This window comes from Diceros bicornis (genome assembly GCF_020826845.1).
Source record: "Diceros bicornis minor isolate mBicDic1 chromosome 30 unlocalized genomic scaffold, mDicBic1.mat.cur SUPER_30_unloc_1, whole genome shotgun sequence".
Taxonomy (NCBI): Eukaryota; Metazoa; Chordata; class Mammalia; order Perissodactyla; family Rhinocerotidae; genus Diceros; species Diceros bicornis.
Window position 1 is genome coordinate 5,924,405 of NW_026690899.1, and position 9,961 is coordinate 5,934,365.

The following is a 9,961-nucleotide window of genomic DNA, read 5'->3' on the forward strand; positions in this document are numbered from 1 at the left end:
TCACCTGAAGCTGCTGAACATTGGGATGGAGGATGATCTGAAAGTGAGTGAGCCTGGAGGTGGGACCAAGGAGCAGGATCCTGAGGTTTGGGAGGCGAGAGCCTTGCACTGGGCCCTGAGCTTTCAGTACCTGGCAAACCTTCTCTCATGAGAGCCCCATGGCCACCCCTGGGAGCTGGGGAGTCAGGCTCATCTTAGCAATGCATGAATAGATGATCCGCATAAGCCCCCCACCAGGCTCCCTGGGCTAGTGAAGCTCAGAGCTGCCTGCCTGCAGAGCTGCAGGAGGCTGTATCTGAGCTGCACTCAGCCTCCCCCTCAGGCCCTGCCACTGGGGGAGTGCCATCAGCCCCTGCAAGTGAGGAAGCACTTCTGTGGTCCAGCTGTCCCTTCCTCCCTGAGGCCTCAGTCTCCCCATCTGTCATCAGAGATGGTGTGTTACATAAGGTCTCTGGCCTCAGCTCCCCTGTTCCTCCTGCTCTGGGGCCCAGAGCCTGGCCCAGTGTCAAGTTCTCTTTGTGGAAGCTCTGCCCTCTGCTGGTCCCTGATGTTCTTGCAGACTGAGAAGGGGTGGAATGGGGGTTGGTTATGGGCTTAGGGGGCTGTTTCTGATGGACATTAGCTGTCTCCCTTCCAGGGAAATCGGGTCAACTTCCAGAAATGGTATGAGGTGAGCAGCTGTGGGAGGGTGGGGAAGTGGAAATCACAGACCTCCCCTGGCAAGACTTTCTCTGGCCTCATCCCTTGGGTCTTACGTTCATTGGGAGAGTCAGATCCACAAAGCTGGGAATCCCACCACGTTGGCGTGTGTGTGAGGGGCTGACATCAAAGACACCTTCCTGGATAAGGAACTAATTCCAGCCAACTGTGAGGACAGGCAAGTCCTGAATGGAGTGGGAAAGAAGGAGGGTACCCGAGTGAACACAGACCCCAGACCAAATCCTCAATCCGCACAAGTCCCTGGCAGGGTTCCCCACCCAAACTCTGTCTGCATCCTGTCCTTCCTCCCAGAAATTAAAAGTCATCAGGAGGATCCAGCTGCTCCAGCAGGCTGCAAATGCGTATGACCTGGAGCCCGAAGAGCGATTTGGGGCCTGGTTCCAGGCCGTGGAGCCCATCAGTCTCCATGAGAGGTGAGGGGGGCAGGACTTGGGTGAGGGCAGGGCAGACTCCGTCTGATGGCCAGCTCCAAAGCCTGTGGTCTGGCTCGCTAATCAGCCTCAGAACTCGTAGCGGGGTGGCCCATGGGGCACTGGGATTCAGCTGCTGGCAGGCTCTGGGAAGGGCACCTGAGGTGTGGCTCCTGGTAGCTCACAGGTCCACTCTGTCCTGTAGCTACTGGGTCTCCTGCTAGCTGGAGTCCGCACACCAGAAGGCGAGCAAAATGCGGCTCTTCAAGAGAAAGAGGAACCAGACATCCTCCAGTTTAGCGCCGAGTGAGTGTTGGGACCAGCAGCGACTGAATCCAGGGGCTCAGCACACCTTCGGCCTAAGCATGGGCCTGGATCCCAGCTCCACTGCTGACCAGGCCTGGGACAGGCTGCTCCCCTCTCCTCTCTGGGATTCAGTTGCCTCCTCTGAAATGGGTGATGCTAAATGATGCCTCCTGCATCAGGGACAAATGAGGTGCTGTTGATGGACTTAGCACTCTGCACAGGGTTTGGATCAGAGTGTAGGGGGCAGGGAGGTGTGCCGTGAATCTCAGGGAGGGACCCCAAAATAGTCTGTTTCTTCTCTTCAGCCGCCACGCCCATGGCGATGAGCCGTCACACTCTGGAGACCACAAGTGCAGCTCCTCCTGACCAGCAGGGACACTGGCGCCCTTGGAGTGCACCGGGCCAGCTCTTCCCACCCTGAGTGGAGGAGGACATCCTAAGACTTTCCCTGGTTTCCCCTAAAGTCCCAAAGGGAGGGAACCACCACGTCCAACTCCCTGAAATCTGCACCCCAGCGATTGTTAACCCATTGGGGAGGAGTGATATTGTTTCTTTAATAGTAAATGGTAGATTTGACTCTTACAATATATCCTGTTTCTGTCACAGCCTGGGTGTTGTGGTGTGGTTCTTTCACTTCTTATGCTCATGTAAATGAGACACAGAATCTCAATTTCCTCCTTGAATTAAGAACTTGTGTATGGTCACAGCTTATTGTATGTGGGAGAAGGGAGGAGGGCCAGCCTCCACCCTGGCTACTGAATGAAACCTTCAAGTCTCCCTTCCTCAGAGGACAGGTGCATTTCTGTGTGGGTCACCTGGGCCAGGAGCAGAGACAGCCCCTCAGATCTCCCTGGAGGTAGAGGTTGGAGGGACTTTCCCAGGCAGAACAATAACCACTGAAGTGTGGGTGTCTTTCAAATAGCACCTACCAGGACCATGTCCTTCCCCAGGACAGTGGCTGTCTTTCTACAGCTTTCCAGGAAGAAGGAATGTTTTTTGCTTCTCTTGTTGAGGTTTCTTTGATCAGATATTGGAACTTGCCATTTTCTAACCAGTCTCTGGATTTGCATGAACACTAAATAAGAAATAAATGAAAAACGATGAATGTTTGCATGTGTAACGGACAAGGACAGAGGAAGACCATGTGCAGATGGACTAAGGGCCCACAGGACATCCCCATCAGGTCGCCTCTAGGGCTCCCTGTTCACACTTTGCCTAGATTGGAATCCTCCTGTGATCCTGGCCCATGCACTTGGAAGTCCTTTTCCCGCTTGTTTTATATCCAGAGGGAAAGATTCATGATGCAGCTTTTAAACCTACAACAGGACTTTGTTCCATAAACCTCACTGCTACCTGTGAACTAGGATTTCCAGCATCCCTGCACAGCTTTGTATGATTCTATTTGGGCAAAAATTCCCTAGAAGGCCCCTAGCCTTTCTGTCAGGTACACCGTAGCCATTCCTCCCCAGCTGGGCCTGATGGATCAGGGGAAACTCTGGTTTGCCAAGACAAGAGACCTTAATCCTGTCCACTGAATGACCCACACCGTCCCTTGCTGCCCTGGGTGACATCTGGGCCCATGTGGTTCTGAGGTCCCTGGTCTCAGACAATCACTAGTTTACACACTCACTCGTGTTGTTACTGACTTGTCCCAAAGGGGCAGCTGGGCCTGAGGGAATAGAGCACGTAACCCCTGGGACAGCTGTGTTCTTTTCCCCAGTCTGTGCTGTGGTTATATGGATTTGTGTTACAGGGATGTGAAACTTTCCTGTTGGGAGTTTTGAAAGATGAGGCAGGAGAGGGGCAGGTAAAGAAGTGGGTCCAGCAGGGGAATGCCACCAATCTTAGACACCACAGACACAACCTTACCAATTAAAATCGTGAAATGCTCCCCAGGTGGGTGGTTAAAAGTCACTGCTTAGAGCTCATGCCGAGAACCCACTCCACGACCTGGAGCTAAAGGGTTAGCACCCGGCATTTTGAACATCATGCCCTGGAAACACCCTGTAAGACAAGGGCCATTGTCTTGAATTCCTTGGTACCTCTTCCCCCTCCTTTCTGAAGGCTGCAAGTGTCACCCAGGGAGGCCTTTTCAGTTCAGCCAGAAGCAGAGTAGAAATCCTAGTTCCCACAGCCCAGGCCCTTCCTTTCAAGGCACTGCCATCCAGGAAAGAAAGAATTCACACATCGGTGTAGACAACACAAACACACACACTCAAATCCCACCCAAATCCCAAGATGCATGAACTACTAAGAGATTAAAAGTGACTTCAGAAACAGATCAACCAATTACAAAGAAGGGTTTCATTAAGATCCTGACTCAAATAAAATGTAAAACCAGGAAATAACCTTGACAAAACTGGGAGACTTTGGATACTGACTAGAAAGTTGATTATCCGAATGACAATTTTATTTTTGTATGTGATAACGTTATTGTGTTTGTGTTCAAAAAATCCCTCATCTATAAGAGAAACTGAAATATTTACAGCTGAAATGATGTGCTCTCACCCATCTCCTCTGGTTAATTCTTGGGGTCTTGGTATGAGGATAAACAAAGTCAGATGGTATACGAGTTGACAATGTTTGAAGCAAGTAACAGGTTCACAAAGATTGATATTTCTCTACTCTGAGTTTTAGAGATTTTTGAAAACCTTCAGAACACACTTTTGATAAAAACAGTATACTTGGTGTTCACATTACAATGTTACAAATTAAAACATCACAAATATAAAGGAATGCTTCTCCTTCTTGACCTAAGGAAGCTCTCTCTGTCTGGCCTCTGTGAATGACCTGATGATGCCACCAATTATTCACTTATCACATGTTTGTTGAGTAATTCCTATGTGCTCTGCACTGTGTGCAAGGCGAACACATTTCCACGACTCTGGATCTAGTGTGGGAAGGAAGGTAATGAGCCTGTTGCCAAGGTTCTCTAAGTGGAAAATAATGACCCCAGCGGGTATGCTTATTCTTGAGATTCCAAAATCAAAGCTACACAAGTTTGCCAAGTAACAGATAAGAGATACTTAATTCATGATATAGAAATCACCTATGTCTGAATTACCATGGGACCATGAAGAGAAAGACTGATGGATTTTACGTTATAATTAGATGCAAAATAATCGTACTGGCCCCTGGCCAAGTGGTTAATTTTGGCATGTTCTGCTTTGGTGGCCCAGGTTCAGTTACTAGGCACGGACCTACAATACTCATTAGCAGCCATGCCGTGATGGTGACCCACACAAAAAGTAGAGGAAGATTGGCAACAAATGTTAGCTCAGGGTAAATCTTTCTCAGCAAAAAAAAAAAAAAAATTTAGATACAAAATCATAATAAAAATTTATGAAATCGGATTTAATATACATTCAAAGACAAATCTCATTCTAGTAGATATCATCACTTCATTGAGTGTAAGTTCTAGAAAAAACAAATGTAAGTTCAAAACACTAATTCCTCAGCTTCAATTATCCTATCAATTTTAATATAAAAAGGAGAAAACTCATGGTAAATAAAAAGTGAGGTTTACCATGAAAGGTCAAGATCATGATGGACGTTACAAAGAGATGCTGTGAGAGTCAAGCCTGTCTAATGGGGAATTTCTCAACGGCATCACTCACCTTTTCTTCAGCACCAATGTTGCTTTCCTCACTGTTTTCAGGATGCCTTTCTTGGCTCCTTGCTCTCTCTGCCTCCACGGCAATCTCGTCTGTCCTCGAGACCACAGTCAGTCTCTCCCATGCTTTTCTTCACTTTCTGTGTCTCTCTCCTGATATATCTAGAAGATGCCTGTTGCCTGCAGAGGGTCTGTGAGCGACCCAGACCCATTCTTGGACTCATGTCTGCCCAATATGTACAGCGAGCCAGTGTGAGATCAGGGCTGGTGTGCAGATCCTTCGGCCCCTGCATGGTCTAGGGATTCACATGGACCAGCCTGTGTGACTGTTTTGAAGGTATTTGTGACTCCAAAGATCTTAAGAGTTCTCCTTCACTGCTGCAAGCCTGGAGTCCCTGCAGTCTGCTATATCCACAGACTTGCTGGGGCTTCTCCAGGGTCTGCTCCCACTGACTGCACCTGACCTCACCACCAGGATGGGAAGTTATTCCAGCAACTGGCCTCTGGAATATGCAGCTGCTTAGGCTTCAGGGTGCATAGATCATCAGTTTTCTGATTGGGTTTAGTTTCATGGTCTTACTGTCTCCACTATGAAGTTGGGGAATATTTTTGGAGCTTTCTCTTTCAAAACAAAATAAAATGTGAAATTTGAACAAAATGGTGGATGAACGTTCTCAGTTCACGTGGCTATTCCACCCTCCTCCTCTCCCTGGAAACATGTGTGTCAAATCACACTGTGCATCACAATCATTGGAGAGTTTTTAAAACTCAGATTGCTGGATCTGAAACCAAGTAGGTCTGGGGAAGGAATAGAGAATTTTCATTTCTAAGAGGTGATGATCAGCTGCTGGTACAGGGACCACACATGGAGAACAGGATTCAGTGACATCATCAAGCTGATGTGAGACAAGGACAGAAAGCTCAAGGTCATTATCCAGTGTCAAATCCAGACCAACTTCCCTCCGCCATCTTGCTTCAGGACGGTCCTCTCCTCCTCTCTCTGTCATGGTCAAATACACACATGCTCGTGTCCCACAGCACACTCTTATTGGGACACAGAGTTCCAAGGACTCCAGAGCTCCTTTCAGGGCCTCATCTCTAATGAAATTATTCACTACTCCATCCTTAGTCATTCACTTCCACACCCCGATCCTATCTTCACCCAAAATACTCCTGCTCACCAGTCAGTAATTCAGAAACACCATATTCCCAACACAAATTTCCACATTTCCAGTTTTTACACAAAGAAATCCACTCTAAATAACCGTTCTTCAATAAACAAGATTACTCCCATAAGAATATCTTCACAAGCCTCTTACTTTTCTTCTCCTAATCCTTTCTAGTAATCTCTGATTCACAGTCCATCATTTCAATCATCCACTGACCATAGTCCCAGATACTTTATTGCCATCATATCCACCCTGCACACTTCAGATGATTTCAAATACCTGCAATGTCATGTTGACACTTGCACTGAACAGAGAATGCACCAGAAGCCTGTGGATCCCAACAGAGAATCAACAGCAACCAATGGACCTATATGCATTCTTCTAATGCTTCTTGAATGTTCTGCTCATTTTTTCCATTTCTTGAGTTCCATAAATCTCTATATTCCGACCTCTTCGATATTTCACAGATAAATTGTTAACCACCAGACAAGAACTATTTCACTCTCTAGTCATCAGATCTACAAATATTCCTCATAAGGAATTCATTTATGACACCTTTTCTGTTGTTATATCCAAAGAAATAGATTTTTTGGCTGAAATTACTCTGATTTTTATCTTATCCTTCCATTTCAATGACATTATGCCCTCAATATTTGTTGTGCTTTCCATAACTTCCCTACTGGAATCATCCCTCAAGTTTCAAATATGCACAAATCTCTACCATCTACAAACTAATCTCTCAGCCAGCGTTCCTAATAGTCCTCACCCTCCACGCCCCTCCTCTCTTCCTCCTGCCAGGAATCCATTGTGAAAAGTTCACATATATCCCAATGCCTCTGTTTCCACAGTGCCCACCCAATACTATCCCCATTCTGTGGATGCTTCTCTTGCCAACCTCACAAGCCGTGTCTCTTACTAATCCACTGGGGACTTTTCATGATTTTTCTGACATGCTCTGCAGTAGCACATGACATTGCGGACTCCAATGTCCTTTTAAAAGACCATTTGTCCTTGGGATCCACCACCCTACACTGTCTTGTTCTTGCCTGTCTAAATTTCCTGAGCAACTTCCAGGCTTCTCTTTATGATCACCCCACAATGACTGATGCTTCCCAAAAGTCAGCTCTGCTCTGGCACCTGTTCCCCATCTGCACCCTCCTTCTGGGGCAACCCCATCCATTTCCCTGGCTTCAAATACCACTAATGAGCCAAACATGTCCAAAGAATCAGCAGAGACCTAACTCTGAAACCCAGACCCATTTATCTACCTTCACATTCACCACATCAGTGATAACTCACAATGACCAGGTCCCATGTTGAACAAGTCACTTCCACAAATAATTTGCTTCTCTCTCAGTGTCCCCAAACTCACTTATTTTTGGTAACAACCTGTCTACCCCTGGATGTCACCCTGGACACCCTGCCACCCCACACTCACATAGCAATGAACCATCCATCCACCATTCTGAATCTACCTACAGGTTATCCACTTCTGATATATTTCTAATCACCTTTCAGACCTCATACAAAATATCACTTCCAGACAATGAACACTCCTGCTCCAGTAACCTAAATCACAAAACTCCATTTTTCCTCCTTGTTGATTTTTTTTCTATTTTAGTTATATGTGCATTATTATCTATTTCTTTCAAGATTTAGTTCTTTCTCACTAAATTAGATATTCCATGAAGACAAGACTAATGTGGATTTTCCAAATTTTCCCACAATAGTGTTCACATATGGCTTTGCACACAAAATGAGCTCACATATATTATGTGTACAATATATAATTTATATTCATATACATATAAAATTCAAACACTAAAACTTTGCTTCATGAAATATTTTAAATCCATCCACTTAACTATTCTTTTTTTTTTTCCCCGAGGAAGATCAAACCTGAGCTAACATCCATGCTAATCCTCCTGTTTTTGCTGAGGAAGACTGGCTCTGAGCTAACATCTATTGACAAACCTCCTCTTTTTTTTCCCCAAAGCCACAGCAGATAGTTGTATGTCATAGTTGCACATCCTTCTAGTTGCTGTATGTGGGACTCGGCCTCAGCATGGCTGGAGAAGCCCACTTGGGGTTCTGAACCACAGTCGCCAGCAGCGGAGCACACACACTTAACCACTAAGCCACGGGATCGGCCACTCCACTTAACTACTCTTGTGCAAAGATACCACCTTTAGGTGCTACACTGCAATAAATTAGCAGGAGTAGCTTAAGATTCCAAATCCTTTCTCCTCGTAATCCAATCATGAGATTCTAGTCACAATGATCTGTTTAAAATGCAAAAGTGATCAGTTCATCTTAACTTTTAAATCCTCCATTTCTGTCTTCAGCACATATTTCTCCTGTTGTCTTATCATAATTATTAATATTACCCTTTTCATTCCCTGATATGTTCCAGTTTGGAGGGAAAACTATTTGGTCATTCTATTTTTAGAGCACTTACTACTAGCAAAGCTCTGGTGTAAAACCTGTGATCTACAAAATAACTAAATAGACTCACTGCCCCTGTTTGATTTAGTTTTAGTGGGTGGAAAGAGATCATAAATGGCAAAGGATGTATAACATGCCATGTAGAAATCACTGCTGTGATGAACAATAAGGCAGAGAGTGAGAGTTTGAGCTTGAGCGCATTTTCAAATTACTTGTGTGTGTATGTGTGTGTGTGCGTGTGTGTGTGTGTGTTTGCATGTGCTCATGCCTGCTGCCTGGATGGGATGAGTTGCTTCCTCCTGGGGATTGGGGGAGCCTCCTATGCCTCGGGAAAGTTCCTCCATGTGCACTTAATATGCAGTTTGTTATCCATGTGTATTAGTCAGGATTCTCTAGAGAAATACAACCATAGAATATATATAAACATATAGAAGTGGAAATTTATTGTAAGAATTAGCTCACAAGGTTATGGAGGTTGAGAAGTCCCACAATATGCCATCTGCAAGCTGGAGAACCAGAAAAGCCAGTGATATAATTCAGTCAAATTCTGAAGGCCTGAGAACCAGGACCTCTGATGTCCAAGTGCAGGAATAGATGGACATCCCAGCTCAGGAAGAGACAACTGATTCAGTCTTTCTTTGTTTTTTGTTCTATTGAGCTCTCAACAGATTTGATGATGCCCACCCAGTCTAGTGAGGGTGAGTTTGTTTATGTAGACCATGGAATCAAATGATAATTTCTTCCAGAAACATTCTCACAGACACACCCAGCAATAATGCTTCACAGTCTATCTGGGCACCCCTGTGTCTAGTCAAGTTGACAGCTAAATTTAACCATCATATCATGGCTCTATCCAAACAAGATCAACAGAGATATCACAATGTGACCTATGTCATTTAAATTTTCCAGAACACATGTTAAAGTAAGTAAATACAAACAGATGAAACCGGATTTTATAACATTTTCTTTAACTCAAGAAATATAAATATTATCATTTCAAAATGCAGTCCACATCAGTACAAAGAACAAGAAACTCAGGTTTTCGGCCCCCTCTGTCTTGCTGGTGAATTTTAATGAATACTGGCTCCTCATATATCTTAATATGATCCAATATATAATATTCTACCATCAATTTGAGCTTTATTGCATCAAAAGGAAATCATTTTCTCATTGTCAAACTGCTCTGCTATCTCTTTTTTAATAAATTAAAGCGATATATTGTGTTTATGTTAGAACTGAAATTAAGAATTTAAGTAATTAAGAAGGACTTGATTCCAGCAAAAGGCTGGTTTACTAAA

The 9,961-nt window shown here is 44.9% G+C and overlaps 1 long non-coding RNA gene across 1 annotated transcript; it reads left to right on the top strand.

Moving 5' to 3' along the window:
* The first annotated feature begins 1,013 nt into the window (after nt 1–1,013).
* Nucleotides 1,014–1,824, top strand: LOC131402076 (uncharacterized). Its single transcript, XR_009218248.1, has 3 exons — nt 1,014–1,133; nt 1,336–1,436; nt 1,742–1,824. It is a non-coding gene; the product is annotated as an uncharacterized LOC131402076 (long non-coding RNA).
* The last annotated feature ends 8,137 nt before the right edge of the window (nt 1,825–9,961 follow it).